Source organism: Haliotis cracherodii, unplaced genomic scaffold (assembly GCF_022045235.1).
Source record: "Haliotis cracherodii isolate W230 unplaced genomic scaffold, xgHalCrac1.p SCAF_20, whole genome shotgun sequence".
Lineage (NCBI taxonomy): Eukaryota > Metazoa > Mollusca > Gastropoda > Lepetellida > Haliotidae > Haliotis > Haliotis cracherodii.
This window is the reverse complement of record NW_027266276.1, coordinates 2,437,382-2,463,937: the sequence shown is the minus strand read 5'-3', so window position 1 is coordinate 2,463,937 and position 26,556 is coordinate 2,437,382.

Here is a 26,556-nt window from a genome sequence, read left to right as displayed (position 1 = left end):
GGGCGGTTTAGAGGACTCTTAAAGTTTACTGCTTCGAGAATTTTCGCTAAGTGCTGTTAATAGCTGAATTATGAGATAGTATAGAGAGAGCTTGTTCGTGAGGAGATGAAAAAATGATGGGTGGTCTAAAAAGTTAATCTGGGTAAACATGTCTGTAAACTCAAGATCTGTGCTGACGTTTATGCAATGCGCAATTAAATACACTCAATGTTTGACATGACCAAATACAATTGGATTTATTGAAATGGTTGACAACGCCCATTTGGGTGGCTATTTTATACTACTTAATATCGTTTTCTGAGTAACTAATCAATACCGTTTAATGCCACAATAACTTCCCCAACCTTTACAATAATGAGAACTTTGTGGGAATTCCACATGTGATAAGAATTTATTGCTACAGTTTTACATCCCGCTAATTCATATACGTGCGGTTTGCACTTGTTAAAAATATGACCCTTTACATAATCGTTTAGAACTTTATAAATCTTGTAACGGAAGAACAGCAATTAATGAACAATAAAAGATTGTTATATATTTCTAAATTTGTGATTATGTTTTCGGTGTTGACTAATAAGGTGATTTAAAGGAAGTAATGCGCAGACAGTTATAAAGCTCTTGCATGGCGTGACATACTTCTCCTGGTGAAATAAATAACCCCTGACATCAGGAAGATGATTTATACACCAGGGTCCCGTTCCACAAAGCGATCGTAGCGCTAAGGTGATCGTAACTCTCATAATTTAACATTGACTCGCGACAGACACAGGGTTACGATCGCTTTGTGGAACGGGGTCAAGGTCCTAGTACAAGACACCTAACTAGGAGCACGTGGTGCATAGCACGTCATTGTTTTCCTGAATATGTATGTTAGACATCTCTATTAGGTCTCCGTGTTTGTTTGTTTGTTTGTTGTTTAACGCCGCACTCAGCAATGTCCCAGCTATATGACGGAGGTCTGTGAATGATCGAGTCGGGGCCTGACAATCCAGTGATTGTATGCGAAAAATATGTGTCCGTGAGGAAAGTTTCCGTAATATGTGTCTCCGTGAGAAGGTGGTCGCATCATGTGTCTCTGGGATGAAAGCGATCGGAATATTGATGTAACATAAACGTCCATTTCTGAAGAAGCGTCCTAGGGATGGGAGGTGTTCGGAGTATGGGTTTGTTTCCTATGGATTTGTCACTCCTGTCAACCTAGGGTATTTCTACATCATATTATGATAAATTATCCCCTTTTCCCATTCGCTAACCTTAGCTTCGTTCAGGAAGTGACGATCTCCATCTCTCTTCGAATCAATGATTTCGCAAAGAAATTATCTCGCTCATGAGGGTAATATGATTGGATGCTATTTTAGCGCCGAGTGCCAGACAGGGTAACAACAAGTACCATCTTTTAACGTCTTTTGGTATGACGCGGTCGGGGATGGAACCCCGGACCTTCCTCTCTCCGGGCGGACGCTCTACCACTAGACCACGGAGGCGGTCGGTCACAGTAAGGAGTTACGGCGACAGGGTAGTTGTTATAAGCGATAGGTCACATGGTACGCTGGGTAGTCGGTAATAACAGGACTCGGGTGACGTGTGGCAGATACCATGTCCTCAAGCCTGACACCCGGAACATGCATGTACAGAGACCATAGTTCCCGGGATGAGGATGACCTCAATAGGGGTGGGGTGTTTGGTTTGTTTGTTTGTTGTTTAACGCCGCTCTCAGCAATATTCCAGCTATTTGACGGCGGTCTGTAGATAATCAAGTCCGGACCAGACAGTCAAGTGATTGACATCATGAGCATCGATCCACGCAATAGGTATTGATGACATGCATCAGCTAAGTCAGCGAGCCTGACCACCCGATCCCGTTAGTCGCCTCTTACGACACGAATAGACGCCTTTTACGGAGAGTATGGGTTGCTAAAGATCTATTCTACCCCGGATCTTTACGGGTCGGGTGTTTGGTATGTGGGTGGGTGTATATCTGTACGGAGTGTAGGTTCCTCATATTAGGGTGTCCGGAATAGCTGTATGTCTTGAATGGGGTAAATGTTCAGAATATGGGGGTGGAGTGTCCGGAATATGAGGGTGATGGAGTGTCCGGTGGGATGGGTGTCCAGAATATGCCTGTGCAGTGTGTTGATTCCCGATAAGAAGGTGTCCGTAATGAGCGTCGGTCTGGAATGTACATGACCGCAATACGGGGTGTATGGAGTACGAGTCGTACGGATTGGAGATGTCCGGATTAGCGGGACCCTGTGTCCAAAATGCCTAGAATACGCGAGGTCTGTATAAATTATGTCCACAATGTGCAGTGTCCTGATAGCAAAATGTCGGGTATGAAAGATATCAGAAGTAGCGATGTTTCTGCCAGCAAATGTTTCTTGAGTGGGTTTTATCTATGTGTAGTTACAAAACTATTTACCCTTCATTTAAACTAGGACAATTTGAGTGTGTAAGCTAACGGTAATCTGTCATAAGTGGTTTTCACTCAAACACACCAACATGTGTAGCGTCCAGCCCGCCGAGTTGGCATACATCGTACAGTCTGGAGTATATTTTCCGCCATGTTCCCACACAGGAAAATCATCACGCCATTAAGTGTGTAAAGGAAATCAAATTGCAATATACTGACAGTGGTGTTTGACGCGTGTCTGTAGAGTCTAGACTATCTGGAGAAAAAATGTAATTTTTTGGCTTTGAAAAACAAGTGTCCCTCATCTCGCGAACCGTGTATGTACATACCATATAACAGGGGAGGAGGATCGGTGAACCCTGCAAACTGGAAACAGTGTCAATTCTTTGAATGGCATTTAAAAAGTCTGTGTCTTCAAAGTTTTAGTACAGATCTCGTGTCTTTTGAATCGACGAGATATATTTCTATCTTTTCTATAAAAAAAAACACGTATGAGACTTTATCAGTTATCCAACATCGTCCTCAGTAATTATACCATCGGTGTGTTTTTATATTTAATAAACATGTTGATGTTTGAGAGTATCTTCAGATAAATATTTCACGGAAGAAGAATATATTGACATGCGTATTTTAATTCTACTGAAACGTTTTTGATTTAACTATTAAGTGCGAATCTTAGCTGTTAAATTGTTCGCTCGTGACGCCAAGATTTGCCACTTGGGTACAACGTATGAACACGATTCCTGGTCTCTCCCCGCCGTGGTGCTGCTAGAATATTGCTAAAAGCGGCTTAAAACCATACTCACTCACTCTGACAAAGGACACGTGGTCTGTTTCTTGCCAATACAATAATTTACCGCCCACATTAAACACACATGATTTCACTGCAATGCAGATCAAAGGAGTGTCAAACCCAACTCACTTACTCACTCAACAATACATCTAGGTTCATGCATAACGAGCATCGTAAACATATTAAAATACATTCGAGTGTCTTGTTTTGTCTTGCCATAATGGATGCCAGTGTAGACTAACCACATTTCGGGCCAAGTTATTTATGATATTGAGCACCATAAAATAAAGTTAATGTTCGACTAAATACACGTCTAGGCTATCCCAGACAGGAAGACACACTTGCCATCATAACATAATTTTCATTGTCTGGTCTACCATACTAATTGAACACCAAATCTCATCGTCATCAATTATCTCGAGATTAATCTCAGTATTTCCACCGTCTGGCGTGGAGCTAATTTAGACTTGCCTCCCCACGCCTCGCCATTAGCGCAGTATTACTGCGTTCCTATACGCATACATTCCCCCCACATACATACATACATTATACAATTTCGCAAAATGCCAACTGTTCATTTACAACTTCACAGTATATCAGACCTCGTGTTATATCCAGCATATCGGCTCGCCCCGAGACGAATGGGAGACAGAGATCTTTATACATGGTTATTCGTAAATCTCCCATTAACCCTTAATCTGACAACTCTCGGAAGCAACGGGAACCAATTGCGTTAAAACCCAACGCCAGCATATTTGAAACTGACAGTTCCACATGACGATGTACAAAGTGACGTGTTTTAAAATTTGAAATGATAATCCAAATGATCCGGCTGATGATGCGTGATGTTGGTTTGTTTCTTCCAGAGCTTGATGGTTAACGCTATCACGCCCATGCCAATTTCAAAGAGGCTTTGGTTTGTTCTTTCGCTCTGGCGCCGTTAAGGACAAAATGATCGTGTAATCGTATCTTGCGCGGCGTCTCAAGTCGATGTTGTCTGCTAACAGAACTGATTCTACCACTCATGGCGGGGAAGTTTCCGAATCTCTGGTCGAAGAGACTCTTCCTGAATGGATAATTGTGTCCAAATGTCTTTGAAATTAGGAGATAAATACCGAAATACGATCACCGTCATAACACGCCTTCAGCTGGAACGTAGCAGGTTCGCCTCGAGTGGTCAGTGTTAAAGGTAGGAGTTATATGTGGGAGGGAACGGCACACAAAGCCGGACGCAGGCATGTCTACTTTAGTTCTATACGCAGCCATGTCTACTGCGGTGCTGTCCATGGACGATCGCATGTCTACTAATGTACTATCTATGTGCAGCCATGTCTACTAGGGTGCTGTGTCAACTGTGGCGTTATCTACACACAGTCGTGTCTACCGTGTCTGCAATCTATATACAGTCGTGTCTACTGTGGTACTATCTATACACAGCCATGTCTACTGTGGTGCTATCTATACACAGTCGTGTCTACTGTGGCGCTATCTATACACAGCCGTGTCTATTGTGGCGCTATCTATACACAGCCGTGTCTATTGTGGTGCTATCTATACACAGTCGTGTCTACTGTGGTGCTATCTATACACAGCCGTGTCTACTGTGACGCTATCTATACACAGTCGTGTCTACTGTGGTGCTATCTATACACAGTCGTGTCTACTGTGATGCAATCTATACACAGTCGTGTCTACTGTGGCGCTATCTATACACAGTCGTGTCTACTGTGGTGCTATCTATACACAGCCGTGTTTACTGTGGCGCTATCTATACACAGTCGTGTCTACTTTTGTGCTATCTATACACAGTCGTGTCTACTGTGACGCTATCTATACACAGTCGTGTCTACTGTAGTGTTATCTATACACAGTCGGGTCTACTGTGGTGCTATCTATACACAGTCGTGTCTACTGTGGTGCTATCTATACACAGTCGTGTCTATTGTGGCGCTATCTATACACAGCCGTGTCTACTGTGGTGCTATCTATACACAGCCGCGTCTACTGTGGTGCTATCTATACACAGTCGTGTCTACTGTAGTACTATCAAAAGATGGATTTCGTGATTACCTAACACACGGGACAGTAAATAACACTCACTCACTGTATCGAACTTCGGTCGTCAATGTGAAGGGTGGACACATTATCCACTTGGCTACCCGACCGCCCGTTTCAATACGAATTAGATGACTTACATGTTAGACTGTTGTGATGTGAGGTCAAGATATCAGTTAGACTACGAAGAGATGTGCATCAATATTTTTGTAAAATATTTGTTGGGAGGAATGTGACATGGTGCTCCTATATTTATGGGGATCACTTTGAAGTCATGACATGACCCCCGCATTTACGCTCGCATCACGCCCATCAGTTAAGTGACGTACACTGTCCAGACCACACAAGTTCGAATCCAGCAGTTATCACAGTGTTCCCTTGGATATGTTACGTAACTTAGCGCTGCGAGTGATGAAGTAGCCTAGTGATTAAAGCTTTGGTTCATCACGCCGAAGACGAAGGTTCGATTCCTTTTAATGGTATAATATGTGAAATATGCGGTGCCCCACCCCAGCCATATTGCTGGAATGCCGTTTATGGTACACATCTGTAGAATGGGTACCCGTAAGGAATAAATGGTGCCGCAGCGGTGAACGCCATCGGGATACTGACTGATCTATATTGTCGGTTCTATTGTGGGAGTGATAATTATTTCTGCGTGGTGTGAGCGTATATTTGTTTCACCATCATCATCAGCGGCAGCATCATCATCGTCGCCATAATCATCATTATCAGCAGCAGCAACATCGTCGTTGTCGTCTTCGTCTTCGTCACCGTCAATAACAACAGCATCATTCTAATTCACAATAAATAATCTAAAACAAATCAATTTATAATGATGATAATAATAACAATAATTATATTAGTACGGTGTTGCTTCAGCAGTTACAAGTATCACACACACTATCGGTGTCACCACTACGTTAATATCAACAACAACAACGGTGACGATGTTATCACCATCAAAAACAATCAACAGTAATAATGATATTGACAATCAACATCATCATCATGACTCGGTAAAAGCATTCGTTGAACCAGCAACAGATTGTAAACAACACACGATACGCCCTTGCAATAAAATCACGACCAACCAACAAAAGGGAACATCTGTATCTACCCATCAAACAATCCTCTCGTAAAACAACCATCTCCACTATACGGACATCTGGGCTGGGGGAGGGGACGGGGGGGGGGGGGGGGGGGGGGGCAGAGCCTTGCGTCACCCCCAATCCCACTGGCCTAAGTAATGAGATGGCGTTAATATAAGAGTCCCATTGTACACGCCCCCTGGTGGGTGACTATGCAATGTTGCGCCACTATGACGGTCAAGTGATGTGTTTCAGATAATTTTGATTAGATAACAACCCCATTATGATGGGTTTGCGGCTTACATCAAAGAGACGCGTTATCACTGCGCCCCCTGTTGGCTGATAGGGGAGATAAGTGCTTTTGACGTCACCTGTCAGTCAAAGTGTCCGTCAAATTGGAAGAGAGGTGCAACGTAATATCCCGTTTGGGAGGTGGGAAGTAAATGTGATTATTTGAGCCACATATTTTGTCGATTATGATTGGAAAACGTACATTTATAACTGTTTGATTGTCATTCTAGAAGTTGGCAAGTAAGACGACTTATAACTTTATGGATAACAACTTCTGATTCATTGCATATAGAGACGTTTCGATGAGGATTCTTACCAGCTGGAGTGACATCAACCAAGTGATAACTCATAAACTTCTACAATGCCAATCAAACAGTTAGTAAGACGTCTCCATGGAGATGTGGCAGTGAACACCATCAACGTCCTCAATCGACTTGAGAAATACATCCAGTCCAGCAACCACATCACTTGGTTGTTGTCACCCCAGCTTCATCACAGCGCAAGGGGGCACGGGTGGCCCAGTCGTCTAAGGCGCCGCGATTCGCTGTGCAGAGTTGCGTCCCTTGGACACGCCAGAAACCTATGATTGTGGGTTCGAATCCCGGTTCGCCCCGATTATGTTTCTAGGTTTGTCAGCACCATACCCGTGCTCGTGGGTTTCACCGAAGTGGTAAACGTCTGAGACCTGCATCACTTCGGGCTTTCCTCCCACTTTAAGCTGACACGCCGTGATATGACTGCAATAGTGTTAAAAGCGGCGTTAAACCCAACTCACTCACTCACTCACTCATCACAGCGCAAGAATCTACACCGAAACGTCGCTATATACAATAAACCAGAAGTTGTTATCCATTAAGTTGTATGTTTTTATTTTTAATATCTTTAATATCGGGGTTAAAACGTGTAAAAAACTAGTTTGGGACTTTTTAGGGTTTTTTTTCTTGTGCCCACCGCCGACGTAACTGTTGTTTTTTATAAGGTAAGATTATCGAGTAGATAAGAGTTTGCTGAAGCGTTAATGCGTTACATTTTCAATATGTACTCACCGCCGAAAGAAACTCGGAGTCTAGAAACATATAGAGAAGTATGTGCGTTAAGAAGAGCTGTTTCCAATGTGTACCATTGAATGACAAACCTAACAATCAGTCAAGTGTGACCACAGAGTGTCTTTATTTCTATCACGATATGCTGCACGTTATTGCCAAACTTTACACGCTAATCCTGCACGAGACAAATTGTACATTTCAAGTCAGGGGCGTCACATGTGATGCGTTCGTGAGCGTCAATTCACACTACACACCAGTATGTTCGTTCGAACCAATCTAATATCTCTTGAATATGAATAATTCTTCATATAAAACCAACATGTATGGTATTCGCGTTTCTTTTGGCGGTGAGTATATAAAGATACTGTGATACCCATCCATATATGTATCGATATATCCCGCACTTATATGTTGCTATCCGCTTTTTTGTACCGTTAGTGGTTGTTTGTTGATTAACGCCGCGCTCAGCAATATTCCAGCCATAGGACGGCAATCGTGTGATTGACGTCATGGGGTTCGATCTACGCAATTTTAGATGATGACATTCATCAACCAAGTCAGCGAGCCTGATCATCCGATCCCGATAGTGATGACCTGTTTTGCATGAACACATCATGCGTTATTGTTTCTTACTTTTAGAATTCGTGAGTGACTGAGCATTGTTTTACGCCGCTTTTAGCAATATTCCAGCAATATCACGGCGGGGGACACCAGAATTGGGCTTCACACATTGTACCCATGTGGGGAATCAAACCCGGGCGAACGCTTTAACCACAAGGATGCATCACCACCCCTCTTACTTTTAGAAGGATTCATTGAACATTCACGTGGCTTTTCACGCCTGCATACCAAATTTCACGTGGGTAACATATAGTCTATGAAATCTTTCAGTACACAATACGTTTCTCTCCTCTAATTTATTTTTCTGATGCTGATTTTGTGCAAAAGAGCTGGCTAGACTTTTTTAAATTAAGGTTTTGTTTCTAAAATACACATATTCAACAGTCACGGTGCAGAACTACATATTATTGGGCGTTAAATATATTTCTATCAAAGTTCTTTTGTCTTTATGGGGGCACGGGTGGCCAATTTGTCAAAAGCGACGCATTTCGCTATACAGAGTTGCGTCCATTGGGCACTCCAGAACCTATGATTGCGGGTTCGAATACCGATTCGTACCGATTATGTTCTTAGGTTGGTCAGCACCATACCGTGTTCGGGGATTTCACCAAAGTGGTAAACGTCTGAGATCTACATCACTTCTGGCTTTCATCCAACATTAACAGACACGCCGTGATACAACTGGAATATTGTTAAAGGCGGCGTTAAACCCAACTCACTCTTATGTCTGTTCAAATCATCAAATCAAGGACCTGTGTCTTTACAAACCGTTGTGAAAACGTTACCACTAACTTATAAACATATCCGCCGCTATTACCGACAATGGCGAATGCTCAGCTGTTTTTAATTCCCTCTCAATATACACCTCCGTCGACTCTATCCCGAGACTCAGCACCTCCCACTCGGCCAGTATCGCCACTGCCAAGGTACTCAAACTGAGGTCTCAACGTTCCGAATGCAACCACTGTTACACCACAGTAGCTCGCTCAGCCAACAGTGATGTGCGCGGCCCCAAAAAATCATTGTTAACATAGGAAATATAGTAGCCCTCGTGTCAACAAGATCTGTTAGTATTACCGGCCTGGCAAAACATTGTGACTCTGTGAAAACATGTTGATGTTTGCTGAAAAATGTTTTACAAATTCAAAACCGCTTAGTGGAGAACGGTTGGCAAACACTTGCGCGGCCATGTTTGATTTGAGTTGTTGTAGACTTGACCGTAGTGGTCACGTGATTACAACTACTGACGTCACAAAGGAGAGTTTGTTTATGGCTCGTGTTCAATGGAAGGGGGATAACTCGTTTGACATTTTTAATTTTACAAGCACCGCGGTCTTCTACCGCAAACGTGACTTCTCAAGCCGTGACCACGTTGGGGGTATGGTGAGGTGCAAACCTTGGGTGCCGTTATGGTAGCCCATTTAAGGGGGGTCTCGGTCGAAAATGTGCGATCTGCCATTGTTTCTGGTATCAAAGACTGGTTGTCATGGTCACGACTGAATTACTGATATTTCGCGTGAATTACCTGTGACATTGGCGACTGACTGACTGACTGACTGACTCACTCACTCACTCACTGACTCACTCACTCACTCACAAACTCACTCACCCACGTGCCACATTTCATTGATATTTCATTTGTATTTACAAATGAATGTTGTGACATAATATGATAAGTGTTTGCGAAGAACTAAACACACGTCTCCGTTATTTTTGTAAGTGATGTTTATCTATAGGCCTGTTACTGGTCGTTAAGAGCCAAGGTTTTATTATATAATAATAAAGGTTTCCTGTGTTTAGATTTCAGTTTGAGTAATAACGGGACATTGAACTCTGAGATGATTACCGGCCTCGGCACGTTTACAATTACATTCACTCAGGATCGAATTTAACAAAATACCCGTGTTCCTTCTTTCCTTGTTTTTTTTATGATTGCCCTACACATACAGTAAATTTGTTTGTTGGTTTCTTGTTTAACGCCGCACTCAGCAATATCCAGGCTATATGACGGCGGTCTGTAAATAATCGAGTCTGGACCAGACCATCCAGTGATTAATAGCATCAGCATCGATCCACGCAATTGGGATCGATGATATGCGTCAACCAAGTCAGCGAGTCTGACCACCCGATCCCGTTAGTCGCCTTTTACGACAAGCATAGTCACCTTTTTACGACAAGCATAGTCACCTTTTTACGACAAGCATAGTCACCTTTTTTACGACAAGCATAGTCACCTTTTTACGACAAGCATAGTCACCTTTTTTACGACAAGCATAGTCACCTTTTTACGACAAGCATAGTCACCTTTTTACGGCAAGCAACATACAGTAAAGAAGGTGGTCAGACTGTAATCATGCTTCTGTGTTGTACTGTAATCTTCAAGGAGAACACTGCTTCTCCGCCTCTAGTTCTGTGAAGACTTACATTAAAATACACGGTGTTTAATCTTGCAAAAGATACGTCCTAAAAACACCAGAAACCGTTATCATTTTTCGAACGAAAATGCAAACACATTTTGCATTCCATTGTGTAAACTGGGACTATAATTATGTTCGATCTCAAATGGGATTTACTCAACCTGTGATTGATTTGTACATATTTAACTGCGAAAGATCAAACGGCTTAAGAACAAGTGACACACTTGCGGGGCCTTCTCTTTCAATTTGTGAAGCCATGTATTTGCATCATGATGACATTAATTTTCAGTTATCAATATAAGCAAACTACGGTTATAGCGAACTCAAAGGTTCCACTAATTTTATTTCGTTATAACCGCAGTTCGTTTTAAACATATTTACAGCAAATGGACCGGACCAAAAAGCAGTTTGTCCGTCAGTTCGTTATAAGCGTGTTCGTTATAAACGTAGTTTACTGGATAATTAATATGATTGCAATTACTATTGCTTGTCAATTTATCTATGTTATGTGGGTCCTGAACGTCACTGACATGTTTAAACTCTTGATGCCTTTGGCTGCCAGTGTCCAACTATTAGACTTGCTCTAAGGCTGTACTGAATGATAAGTCCATGGATGTTTAGTATTTCTTCCCTTATAACAGGCAAGTCTACATAAGCGGACGGTGCATTAAAGGACGCCAGTCTGTAATATTATTTATATAATCTCGAAAATATTATTTAAACTAATATTTATTTCCTTAGAGACTTATGCAAGTCTACCCAACTGAAAGTAGACTGCATAATAAACCGTAGACTGACATCTAGTCTTTGAAATGAATATATTTTACTGATATTTTTTTGTTGAATAATAGTTTTGAAATATAATAAATAGGAGCCCAGAGATTTTCAGATACTGCAGTAATCTAAACTTGCTAGATATCAAAGACTTGCATGGGCTGTCATGGACATATTTATTTCCGGATCTGGATGACAGACTAAATCAAGCGCAGACATTGTGGAACTGTAGACCCAACATTTCGGTTCAACATCTCTCGTCAATGACCTCAAGAACTCTCATGGATATCAAATATCCCAAAATAAACCCGCACGTGTCTGATATTACACTGCAGCTAACAATCACAACTGTTAATTGAATAATTGGTATTACGAAACTTCAAAGCATCACTCGTACCTTGTTATGAGCTCGCCTTACAAAATTGACTCTATTAACATACCCTTCCTGTTGACACAACGTCACAGTCGGCTCATCAAAGTTGTATGACCGAGCCGAAACTGGCCGAGGCAATCCGAGTGAGAACAACACCTTTGAACCCAGCGTGTCATTACATCATACATATTCGCGCCTTTTGGTGTTCGGGCAGGTAATTGAGTGCATCGTTTATTGCACGTGCATTTCAAAGGCTTTATTTGCGTCCTCTGAAATCAACGTGTCATATGTCTGGTTGTACAATTTGGACCGTAGCAGGGGGTCGCGGGTTCGTCGTTGACCCGTGACCCTTAATGAGCAGGCGCAATGTGCCATTGTGTGAGATGCCACACCATTGCCTGTAATAGAAAAGTGACCAACAACATTTACGTCTTTTTCAAAATGGTGCGTTAATGTCGCAATGCAAGAACAATGTGGTAAACGTCTACAATCTGCAACACCTTGGGCCTTCCGCCCACATAAATCTGACACGCAGTGATTTTACACTCACTCACTCAGAAATAGGAATTGTACATCTAACATATACTTACTCCAAAATGTACTGACATATACATACATATACTTAGATACACATATTTGTTTGTTGTTTAACGCCGCAACAATTATTTGTAAGTACAAATGAAATGTCAAAGAAATGGAGCACAGCAAGATGTGTACTGTGAGTGAGTGAGTGTCACAGTGTGTTAGACTGATGTTGGAGGAAATCCTAATGCGATGCAGGACCAGACGATCCAGTGATTGACATTATGAGCATCGATCCACGCAACTGGGATACAATGACATACATCAACCACGTCAGCGAGCCTGCCCACCCGATCCCGTTAGTCGCCTCTTACGACAAGCAAAGTCGGCCTTTACAGCAAGCATGGGTTGCAGAATAGAGGTATACATGTATTTACATAACATGTATTTATATATACTTACATAGACTTGGTTGATGCATGTCATCGTATCAACGATTGCGTGGATCGAGTGTCATGATGTCAGTCACTGGAATGTCTGGTCCAGACTCGTTTTTTTACAGACTGCTGTCATATAGCTGGAATATTGCTGAGTGCGGCGTTAAACAACAAACAAACAAAACATACACATGTTCTTGTTTATATATCCATGCATATGATACATATTGAAGCCAGCGATGTCAAACAAGCGTCCCCCGCCTATGCGAACCACTATAAGCGTGTCTGGCCAAGAATAGTTTATTTACAGGCTACCGCGATACACCTGGAACACTGCGGCGTAAAATTACACCCCTTCTTTCACTGTAAGCCACTGTGCTCAGACGGGTGAGGGAGGGACCGTGACCACATCGTACTGGCATCAATGGGGCTGTGAGCACACTCAGCCTCCGCGACTCGGGGCAAGCTCGTTCCCAGTGCGCTGCTTGTAGGCCGAGTCATAAGCCTACGCATTTGCGTACAGCTTAGCTAATGGAATTTTAAGTGTGCTTACAATTTCACCTATCTGTGAGCGCAACTAGTTTACCTGGACCAAGTTTACGCTTATCATCTCAGATACCGCTATCCTTCTTACTGCTTTTTGATGGGGACTTCCTGAGATAAAGAGTGGCTGTGTTTACTGAGTGAATCCTGTTAGGATTTCACTAAGGATCCCACGTATTAGGGGATGCATTTATGTATTGGGCAGTGCATAATCAGCAAGACTGAAACGGAAGAAAAAACTTCTTTCAAGTTAGGACCGTTCAGAAAGTTTATAACTGTAGCAGTGGAATGGGTTTTAGAAAAACGCAAAAAGAAACATTGTTTGGAGGGTATTTCATGGTCGGGGCTTGAGAAGTGCTGACGTAAAAGGTAGCCCGGGTGTGACCCACGAGGAATGAATTGTACGAGTGCGTGAGTGGGTGGGTGAGTGAGTGGTTGAGTGAGAAGGTGGGTGGCTGAATGAGAGGGTGGGTGTGTGGTTGAGTTAGTGGGTGGTTGAATAAGTGTATAGGTGGTTGAGTGAGTATGTGTGTGGTTAAGTGAGTGGGTGAGTGAGTGGGTGGTTGAGTGAGGTAGTGAGTGATTGAGTGTGTGGGTGAGTGACTGAGTGAGCGAAGGGATGATTGAGTGAGTGGGTGGGTTGGTGGTTGGTTGGTCGAGTGAGTGGGTGGATGGGTGGGTGGGTAAGTGAGTGAGTGGTTGAGGTAGTGTGTGGGTGGTTGAGTGAATGGAGGGATGGTTCAGTGAGTGGTTGAGTGAGTGGGGTGGGGGGTGGGGGGTTAGTCTAGTGAGTGGGTGGATGGGTGAGTGAGTTATTGAGTTAGTGTGTGGGTGGTTGAGTGAGTGGTGGGATGGTTAAGAGAGTGGTTTGGTGAGTGGGTGGTTGAGTGAGTGAGTGGGTGGTTGAGTGAGTGGGGGGATGGTTAAGAGAGTTCGTTGAGTGAGTCGGTGGTTGAGTGAGAGGGTGGGCGGTTGAATGAGAGGGTGGGTGGTTGAATGAGAGGATGGGTGGTTGACTGAGAGGGTTGGTGGTTGAGTGAGGTAGTGAGTGATTGAGTGAATAGGTGGTTAAGTGACTAATCGTCTCGTCTACTTGTGGGTATATCTGCATTTTGTGTTTTAACTATATACATCTGAGTGCCAAACCGAGTTCGTGCATTATGACAGAACATACATCACAGTAACAAAATCTAGGGATGTCGTGAGTGTGGTTTACGTCAGAGCTACACACACTGAAATGTTCCAGCTAAATCACGGCGACATTTTAAAAAGCCGAGTCTGGAGCAAGCAAGCCGTAGTCAGCGCAACGGCCAATACTGCCGGGGAATGGTCACAACAATAACCTGTCACCCATTGTATCCAACCAATCCCCTTTCAGGCGACACCTACAGGTTATAAATGGCGGCGGGGTGGCCGAGTGGTTAAAGCGCTCGTTCGTCACTCCGAAGGTCCGGGTTCGATTCCCCACATGGGTACAATGTGTGAAGCCCATTTTTGGTGACTCCCGAAGTGATATTGCTGGAATATTGCTAAAAGTTGCGTAAAACCATACTCACTCACCTACAGGTTATGGGGATCCAATACCCCCAAGATCCCAATGAGAACTGGTTCGCGAAGCATGGTGTTGATGTTCGCCTACAGTGGTCCTACTGTTTCCCAGGTTCTGGTTTATTTACGACACAAGTCTAATATTGTAAACGTCATTTAAAAAGTTTAGCATCATAACAAAATCAGTCAGCGGACAAACCCAATTATCTAAATTCGGGAACAGGAACAAATATTCTCATTGAAATCATTTTTCGAAAAAAAAACATCCTGTTTTCGAACCGTTTTATTTTTTACCCTTTCGTCTAATTTACGTCTTAAATTAACTGAATTTCAAAACACACCTTATCAACAGTTCGGCTTACTAATATTTTGATAAAAACAACTGTTCGCTCTGATTTCGTATTTTCTTTTACAAAAGTCTCTTTGTATGTAACCACTTCCGGAATGGAAACGAGGCGCCTATCTCCCGAACCCTTAGCCCGAGCCGACAGGATAGTATTGACGCGCCACGACCTCTTGTAACCGGAGTCGTTATGTGTGAGGGTTAGATTCAAAGAGAACGAAAGAACAAGGGTTCCATTGAGGCTGGTTGTTTAAATGGTAAATGAAGCCATTGTCCTTCTATAAATACGTGTATAAGTATAGAGAAGTGCTTATCAAAGATATTTACCCGTTTTATCTCAAGTGCTAAACTTTCTGGAGCTTTTCAGGCTAAAGAGGTTTGCATTCTCTCCTCCTCGAGTTACCCCCCCTTGGTTCCATGCCTGTTGGCATCGTCAATACATTATTAGATATTGATGAGATTTTGTATTCTGTGATTACGTTAATGTAGAGTAAAGAAAACACAGCCACATCATGTGTATGCAATGACTCTTTGGCATAGTAGACGCAATTTATGGATAACAACTTCTTTATCTTACTGTAATGTTGGCGTTTCGGTATCGATCCTTATAACGTTGTCACTTGCTTGACAACAAGGACATATACCGGAACGTAGCCATTGCAGTAAAATAAAATTGTTATCTATAAATTGTGCCGACTTTGTCATCCGTCAACTTCTAAGAAATGCCTATCAAACAACTCTTATGGCACGGCAACATATTTTTCAGGATTGATAAGTTAATTAACGGCTCTATTTTTTCTGAAACGACTGTTTTATAACACTGACAATGCTATTATCCCGCCAATTGGTTTCACTACCTGAGGTAGAGCGTTCGCTCGTCATCCCGAAGACTGGTTTTGTATCTATTGCTGCACTGTTGATACGTGCATCATCTAATACAAGCAAATGTTTCATCCATTTCTTGAACATCCGGGTTACAACAGGTCTTCAGCAACCAATGCTTTCCGTAAGGGGCGACTATGCTTGTCGTAGAGGTGACTATCGGGATCGGGTGGTCAGGCACGCTGACTTGTTTCCCAATTGCATGGATCGATGTCCATGACGTCAATAACTGGATTGTCTGGTCCAGACTCGACTATTTACAGCCCGCGTCTTGAATATTGCTGAGTGCGGCGTTTAACAAGAAACAATTTAAACAATGTTTTATGGGTTTGTTTGATTCCTTGCTCTTAAAATCATCAATGGTAAACGTTATTTACATGATCTTGGATTGGCGTGAAGAAAGTCACTGGAAGAACAGTCACTGGAAAAACAGTCACTGGCAGAACAGTCACTGGAAGAACAGTCACTGGAATTGTTGCTGAGGATCTGGTCGTTTGAACACCCGGTGTCAGCTGAGATTTACCTGTAAGACAGGACATGTTCCAAACACCCGGTGTCAGCTGAGATTTACCTGTAACACAGGACATGTTCCAAACACCCGGTGTCAGCTTAGATTTACCTGTAAGACAGGACATGTTCCAAACACCCGGTGTCAGCTGAGATTTACCTGTAACACAGGACATGTTCCAAACACCCGGTGTCTTATATGAGTGCTACCTGCAGCACAGGACATGTTCCAAAACACCCGGTGTCTTACATGAGTGCTGCCTGCAACACAGGACATGTTCCAAACACCCGGTGTCTTACATGAGTGCTACCTGCAGCACAAGACATGTTCCAAAACACCCGGTGTCTTACATGAGTGCTACCTGCAGAACAGGACATGTTCCAAAACACCCGGTGTCTTACATGAGTGCTACCTGCAGCACAGGACATGTTCCAAACACCCGGTGTCTTACATGAGTGCTTCCTGCAACACAGGACGTGTTCCAAACACCCGGTGTCTTACACGAGTGCTTCCTGCAACACAGGACGTGTTCCAAACACCCGGTGTCTTACATGAGTGCTGCCTGCAACACAGGACATGTTCCAAAACACCCGGTGTCTTACATAAGTGCTACCTGTAAGACAGGACATCAGGTGAGAACAAACATGTCGAATATCTTTAACTATCTGTTATCAGCAAGCGTGGGCCCTGTATACTAGGTCACATTGCTTGATTAAATAATTTTAGTGCACTTATACCAGCCTGTATGGTTCTACACATGTCTAATGTCAGACAAAATAACAGTGCATTGCAAATGTACCACACACTAGCCACCACACACTAGACACCAAACACTAGACACCACACACTAGACACCACACACTAGGCACCACACACTAGCCACCACACACTAGACACCACATTCTAGACACCACATACTAGACACCACACACTAGCCACCACACACTAGACACCACACACTAGACACCACACACTAGATACCACACACTAGCCACCACACACTAGACACCACACACTAGCCACCACACACTAGCCACCACACACTAGGCACCACACACTAGACACCACATTCTAGACACCACACACTAGACACCACACACTAGCCACGACACACTAGCCACCACACACTAGCCACCACACACTAGGCACCACACACTAGACACCACATTCTAGACACCACATACTAGACACCACACACTAGCCACCACACACTAGCCACCACACACTAGACACCACATACTAGACACCACACACTAGCCACCACACACTAGTCACCACCCAATAGCCACCACACACTAGACCACACACTAGACCACACACTAGACACCACACACTAGCCACCACACACTAGCCACCACACACTAGACACCACACACTAGACACCACACACTAGACACCACACACTAGACACAACACACAAGACACCACATACTAGCCACCACACACTAGACACCACATTCTAGACACCACATACTAGACACCACATTCTAGACACCACATACTAGACACCACACACTAGACACCACACACTAGCCTAAACACACTAGACTACACACATTGGACACCATATACCGAACACCACATATTAGTTGGGCGGTTAAGGCAAACTTTGTCCACTTTGGGATAAAAGCACCAAACTTGGCATACTTAAACCTTGAACCATTCCGAACATTTCTGAATATATATCCACATCCAAGATGGCCGTGAACATGGCTGAAATCTCTTATGATATTAATATAAATTATATCAAATTTATCACAATATCTGGTCAATGTCTTTACAGATATCCATAGCCATGCATTCAGAATTAATTGCAAGAATGCTGTATATGATGATTCAAATGTAGTTTCCAGCGCCCCCTGGAGGTAGAAAAATCCTCCAGCATTCCTGAAATCTGAAATGATATCCATCTATACTCAATATATTATAGTTATCTGGTAATTTTACACTATTTTTCATTGTTATGTATTTAGAATTAATCGCAACAGTGCTTTATATAATTCAAATCGGATATGCAGCACGCCCTCGTGGTGAGGAAAGTCCTAGATGGCCGCCAACATGGCGGTTCAAATCTCAAATGATATCAATCTATACTCATTTAATCATAAATATTGAGTCAATGTTTACACACTATCACAGTATTTTATTTAGGATCAACTGTAACAATGCTGTATAAAATTCAAATCTAGTATGCAGCGCCCTCTGGTGGTGACTACGAAAATCCAAGATGGCCCCCAAAATGTCTTAATTTTCAGAATTTGTCTATTTATACAGCAGACATAGATTATTCGATATCTTTTGACTTTGGACAAATTGATAAGATTTAAGATGAAGAAGACAACACACGTTCAATTGACAATGTGTAAATTTACATGCATGTTGTATGATCTATTAGTGTTGTAGCTTGGCTTATTATTTTAGAAAAGGTTTACTAAGAAATATTCTCCCTTGTGTTTTAGAGAACAATTTAATGAAGGCATCTTTTCATTAATAAATTGCAAGTGAACTCTATCCATTATATTAGATCACCTAAAAATCAATATTGCCATGATTGCCATGAACCTTTGCTATCAACTTACTTCGAAGTCTGACCAGGAATCTCAGTTCAATACAAGTGTTTAAAGTTCCATGGTTCAGTTACAGGGAACATTTTTCTTCACACTAGCAGTGCACTTAAATACTCTGTAGCATTTACAAAGGCTGTGCAAGACTTCTTACAGGTGCAGGGTTAGTTTATAACACATTCGTTGTGTCGCATTGTGTACTGTTTTAGAGCTGCCTGTGTGGGCAGAATATTTTCATTTGTCTGAGATCTTCATGAAAGGAGATTTTAGCCTTGCTTCATGGACTTTCCAAAGTAACAAGTTCTGTCATACATGAGAACGACAACCCGCACAATAAGTTTTGCATTCTGTTGTCAGAGATCTCTGACGTTGAGAGTCTGTTGATGATGGGAAAGCATTGTTGACTTCCGGAAATACAATAAATAGTGAGACATCAGCGCCATCATAGTTTAATCCAAATGAGTTTTACAGCGTAATAATTCAAACACATTAAACGGAGACTATGTTTACAAACACGTCACAATAACCATGACGTAATTTGTAAAAGTTGTTGCAAAAGATATACCGACGAAACAATGCAAAGTGACGTCAGCCTACTAACCAGTGTGCATGAAATCATCTCAGTGATCTATCATCTCTATACGCAAGGTCATTGAATAAGCCTAGGGATGTTGCGAGTTTTCAATATTCGTCAGCGAAACTAGTTCCAGCAGTACATATAAGCTCACCCTTTGGTGTTAACAATTATGTAATATCAGCTTATTGCTATTGAATAGTGGCATCGTCAGCGGGCCATTTACAAAGAACAGTGCTGTATAAAGTACAATGCCGAATATAGTCCATTCTGCATTCTACATTCGACATTGAAGAATGCTAGATTCTGATTTGTTAAAAGGGGATCTTTGTGACTGAAACCCCTTTTTAAATTAAGCTGTTTAACACAAAGAAGAATGTGCGTGTGAATCGATCATAGCCTACATATCAATCCATTCAAAATGGCTGCTTTCGGTAAGGTAGTGAGTTGCCACTGTCAGCATTAACAGAGTAGTCGCCGGCCGGGGCAACGGCACGCGAATTTATTAGACGGCCGGGCGCCAAATAGAGGAATAACGGTACGTTATATCTCGGATCTTTTGGCGACGATTTGGCCGTCCTCGGCTCTAAGCCTGACTGGTTTGATGATGAGATGACAACACTTGGCGGAGGATTTTCTTTGCATACAAATGATAACGTTAATAAAACTCTTTGGGACATGTTCGGTAATGTCTCCATTGACACACACGATAACAAAGGTAAAATAAAACATTATAAAAGTATTTCATTAACATTATTAATGACAACATGGTGTTTAAAAACCTTTTTGTTATGCATGCTGAAAGCGCTATTGTTACCCCGGCCGCTGGATCATAAATCATTCAAGAATCTTCCTCAGCTCCCTGGGGAGTATGCAGCCAAAGCTGCCTGTCAGGCGCTATAAGGTTAACAACCATCTCATCCTACCGGGTACCCATTCACTGCTGGATGAACAGATACTCATATCGAACAAAGTCACGTGCTAAAGGAGATGCCACATGTGTTACATGTGCTTCTGTGTGGGGCAGGACCGAAGTCCTAAAATCTTGGACTTTCATCGATTTCTTCGTCAACAACCAAATTGTTGCATGTGAGGATGTGAGTCCACCACAAAACACTGCTTCCTTCCAAAGGACAGCAACTCACAAACAAATGTCCCGACGTGGCCGCAGTCACAGAACAGACACATGGTCACAAGAACTTATCAAACATGATGAAATCCCCGTCAGAACACGCACACTTGAACAAAACATACAAGAACCACTGCGTCAGGGTCACAACTGGCACATTTCTTTCACATGCTGGCGTCGAATGCCATAAAATCAGGAAACTGACAGGTCACAAAAAATGAAGAATCCCCCGTGTCATTCACCGCCGCCTCGTCTGTAGCTTGGCCTGAAAAAACGGCAACATTCATTCATACTCTAGGGTGGTTCTATCGGCAATCACGTTGTACCAACAGGATAATTCCCAGTAAATCTACATATTAATGATGAATCACATCATAGATCAGGGTTGGCATCTTGCTTCATGTAACTTGTCAGAGGCACGGAGTCTGCCAACAACAACATTGGCAGCCATTGACAGTAGTGACGGGTAACCGGGATGTAGGTCAAGTTCAGCCACACCTCAGTTCGGGATTGGAGAGGCATTTATTTTGAATTTGTATTATTTACTATGGGTAATTGCTTACTAAATGATGAGACTTACACGTTTAAAATAAATAACAGAATGTTAATTTATAAAGTTTGTAGGAGAAATAAACTCGTTCAGCATTTTCTTCATTATTTCTATAACCTGTCACCTTAACGATGAGGTCATGTTGATTTCCAATAAATGGCTTGTCGCGCCGGGTGAGTCCAACCAGTGCAAATATTCAACAGGTTCCCATGAAATAAAAACATTTATCTTTGGTCTACTTGGTCATTAACTACTCTTAGAAATGAATATGTGTTTTGAATCCTTATTTTGAACTAGTCAAGACTATTAGTATTTTAATCTTAAACTTTAGTAATATTTGTTACATATATAACTACCTGTGACCCCTTTTCGGAATGTTCAAAGACTAACACTTGTTCTAACACTTGTTCTAACTCTTGTACCCATGTGCAATTACGCCTTCCAGAGCACCGTTTTCAAAGCTCTCTTGCTGTCGTGGTAGAATGGCGATACCTCTCCTGTGTTTGTAAATTTGATGACGTCCCACTGAAGATGAGATACCTGTTATTTATACAAGCTAAGGCTGAGTGATCACAGGCTACAAATTGAACTGGGTACAAGAACAAGACCACCTATACCTGTGGAAGAATGTCTCTCTGATTACTGCTCAGTCCTTGAAGATGAAGACCATTATCTGATGTCTTGTAGTCAATATGCAGATGTAAGGTACTCCCTGTTTAATTCTATTTCCGTAAAAATAATTATTTTGAAAGCCTTAACATCATTGAGGTATTTAGTCTACCTTTTTCAAATACTGACCCGTAACATAGAAATTATCTGCTATCATGTATACAACTTCAAATGAGTCTGAAGTACTTATTTTGATAACCCAAGGTTATAACATAATATTTTGTATTGGTACATTGTGTTGTCATCCTGACTTCCTATCTATCTGTTTATATAGTTTATAGAATAGTGTCACTGTTTCTACATGGAATATTTGCGCAATAGAATCTTACATCTTTCATCTGTCGTGTATCTTACATTTGAAACCTCGCCATAAAGCGACCGGTTCCAATCTAACAACAGAGTTATCTTCTTTACAGTGGTACCACATCCGATTTCAAAACACAATAGGTTTATCTCTAAAATACTGCATAGAGCACGGTACTGAATAAAGCATATAAGAAGTCAGCATCTTTCTCCGCGAGTGATGCAAGGCGACGTTCTCCGCCCGGCCTTATTCAAGCTAGACGTTGTTGAGACTGGCGACGTGATTGAGGGAGATACCTAGGCCGCGGCGCACAGATCCTGATAGAACCTATTTGTTTATCAATGTAGACTGAAAATATCTTCAATCTTCCATCTTCTCTGGGAGCGTATTTTGTAGGAATCAAATATCAAAGCTTACATAATTCTGAAAGTGAATTCCAGATTCCCTGTAGGATTGATGTAATTGAGTTATAGGGTTGTTATCAGTGCCGGAGAATGGCGCTTCAGTCTTGTAATGAGAGCAGGTCATTAGTCCCGGGTTGGTGCCTGCCTTGAAAAAGTTTGCTAACATGGAGATGAGGTCAATGATTTCTCGGTTAAAGGTGAAAATTGTTTTGTAAATATTTTGTAAAAGCGCGCACTTTACCGAGACGACATAGACGTATTGCTCTTACGTGTAATTATCATGTTCCTTTTTTCAACGTGTCAGAACGTGTTAGAATATTTTTGGACTTAACGTAGCTGCTTAAGTTGAAGTATTTCAGCGTTTTTTGATGGAGTAGTCGTCCTGGCGGAAAGGACAGCCTTGTCTCTGTCCATTATGTTGGTGGTACCTCATCACTGGCCATGCAAACTATGTATTGGCGGTTTGGTTCAAATCTGGCAAGGCAATAATATAGACCAGTGATTGCTGCTACGATTCTTCGTCTTTTGGAGAGGGACTTTGAATTCTTGTGCCCCCTCATCCAACATGGAGGCACATATATGCGCGCGCGCCTTAATGTACCATAAAACATTTGTTGTTCTTACTTCTATACAACTCATCCTCCAAACCTTGCTATGGCCAAGACCGCACAGCGTAGCGCCATGTGGGACACGAACCCACGTACAACATTTGGTGGTAGCTGACATTTGCACACAATTCGGCGGAGCGAGCTATCACGTCTTAGTCCATCTGTGATCCCCAGCGGTGATTATGGATAAGGTCGAGAATTGTTAGTTCTGAAGTTTTAGTGAATGAGTTAGATTTTACGCCGCATTCGGCAATATTCACGTGACGGACAAAGGCTTTTAACCACGCCACCAGCTACTCCGACGTCATGACGGACTTGTGGGATAGCCCAGTGGTTAAAGCGTTCGCTCGTCACACCGAAGTCCTGGGTTCGATTCCACACATGGGTACAATATTTAAAGCCTATTCCTGGTGACTCCGTCGTTATATTGGTGGAGTATTGCTAAAAGCGGCGTAAAACCTTACTCCTTCACTAACGTCGTAACAGTTCGGCCAGCAGATCGTGTTTTGTAGACATTAAATGTTCTTGATATACATATATACATAACCAGGGCCGCTCACCTGATTTGAGAAAGGTGAGGTGTGGTGAAATGGAGTTTAACGTTTAAGATTATTGCACTTATATAGCGACGTGCATGCACGTGTATGCGTATGTGTGTGTCTGCTTGTACTCGTCCGGACTGATGCCGATTTATGGTGCTAGCTCACTGAGATACCATGCCGCAGTTTAACATGAATACCCCACTCAGACACAGTACACTGACTCCGAGCCGACCAATCCTTGTTTTAGCCCCTTAATGCTACCCCGGTTGCACTACGTCTTTGAGGTTGTCACGGGGAAGATTCGACTGTTCGACTGCCGCTCTTGAGATCTACCTACGTCCTTCTGGCGCAGGTCTTGTAGTATGTTGGTAAACTTTGGGTATTTTTGTAGCTATTGAAGGACTTTGTTCCAAATATACCGATACTGGGCGAGCCAGGAGACCCCGTGGTAGCCTGGTAGCCGTGGTATAATTCTGCACGCGACAACGTGGGGCACCATATGTTGTCCAATATAGGATGGGCGCCTTACATACCGCCTCGAGCTATGACAGAATGAGCGAGTGAGTGACTTGGGTTTAACGCCGCTTTTAACAGTATTCCAGTTATATCAAGGCGTGCTCAGACGTTTACCAGTTCGGTGAAACCCACGAGCACGGGTATGGTGCTGACAAACCTAGAAACATAATTGGGGCGAACCGGGATTCGAACCCACAATTATAGGTTTCAGGCGTTCCAAAGGGACGCAACTCTGCACAGCGAATCGCGGCGCCTTAGACGACTGAGGCATCCGTGCCCCCCTATGACAGAATGACATGTATTTGGGAATAGTTTTGAATATACGACATTATACAATGTCAGCGAAGACGGTGTACGTAGATCATGAAATGGAAAGCACACCAATACGTTCCATGCAATTTAGTTAAAATTTAGAAAGGTAAATTGAAATATCATAAAACTGAAATAGCTGTATTTTCAAAACTCAAACTGACAACTGTATTTTAAATATCAACATTATTCCCGTTTGCATTTATTCAATTGAATTTCATCTGAATTTCAATAAATATTTACATTTTATTTCCAAAGCTTGCTCTTTGTGACAACAGCAATCGGCGTCACGACTGACCCCGAGTTTGGCGTAGCGAACGAGGCACATGGCGATGCCACGTGGGAACTTTGTCCATCAACACGCATGTTTCCTTGTAAATTTCAGTCATATTGTCAAGTGTCAATTTCCCCGGAGATCGTGCAGCGTCGGGCTTCAGATGCAATCAACACGTTGTTCTCGAACCGCTTCCCGGTGATTGACAGGGTGCCGACAGGTGACGGTCGATATTGACATGGCAGGCGCACGTCTTGGCGGGAAACTGACGCGAGGCCTATAACATCTCTCGATTTGTCCTGATTCCTGCAATATTTGTATCATAGGGCTCCGCGTTGATTGGGGAACCAATTTAGATTTGTCAAAGGAAATGTTTCTACTATTAATGTTCATGTTTTGAGTCGGCCGTCGGTCAATCTGCTATCAAGTGGCCGTTCCACAAATAGGTTTATGTGTTGGCTGTAGAGATTAACAGCATATGAATACCGTCGTTGGAATGCATTGCCCGGCGCTTATCGGTTGACTGGTATCGTTGTTGAAATGCGCGGCGCCAGGAACTTCGAAAGACAGACAAGAAGTCTACGTCCATGATTGGTTTCGTTTTGACTGGGATCCTGTCTACACTATACGTGTTTAGCACATAGCTGCCCATAATGAAACCAGCTTATATAACGCGCGCGCGTGCGTGCGTCCGTGTGTGTGTGTGTGTGTGTGTGCGTGCGTGTGCGTGCGTGTGTGCGTGTGTGTGTGTGTGTGCAATGTAATCCTTTACCGTAAAGAGTCATACTGCATCGAGTTTTTTAACACATTATTCGATGGTTTAGCTTTGGATCTGCTAATATTTTACTTCAAGTGACCATGTATATAACACCAATATGCTTAGCCATTTTATTCAAGGATGCTGGCAAAGATAACTGAGATTATGACTGATTGAAATGAATCTGAATCAGGTTCAAAATGTTTTGAGCTCCATTTGGATTTATTTATTATTTTGTAGATGTATATTTTTAAATAAAAAAACTGTGCCCTGGGACTTAATGTTCGTCCATCATGTGAACTATCAGATCAGAAGCCTACAGGTTCCCCCGCTACATTCCCACTCGGCCCGAGAATGTCTGAACAATTGGCGGCAATCAACAATGATATAACGATGCATCTGTTTATAGTGAAACCCTAATATTGCAGACCACGATACGCACAATTACTGTTTACCGTTAGTTTGACAGTACTCTACCGTGACGGTACACAAGGGCACGACATCGTTACCTGCAGGAAAACGTCTCTGTTTCGTAATTCTGCCTGGAATTAACCCGCGAACGATGAGCTTGGTTAAACGCCACTTTGGACAGTATTCATCTTACATCACGATGTGTCAGCTTAAATTAAAATTACAATTAGTGCTAGTTTTCAGTTTCTATAATGATATCTGTATTAACAGTGATGTACACCTCAAATGTTG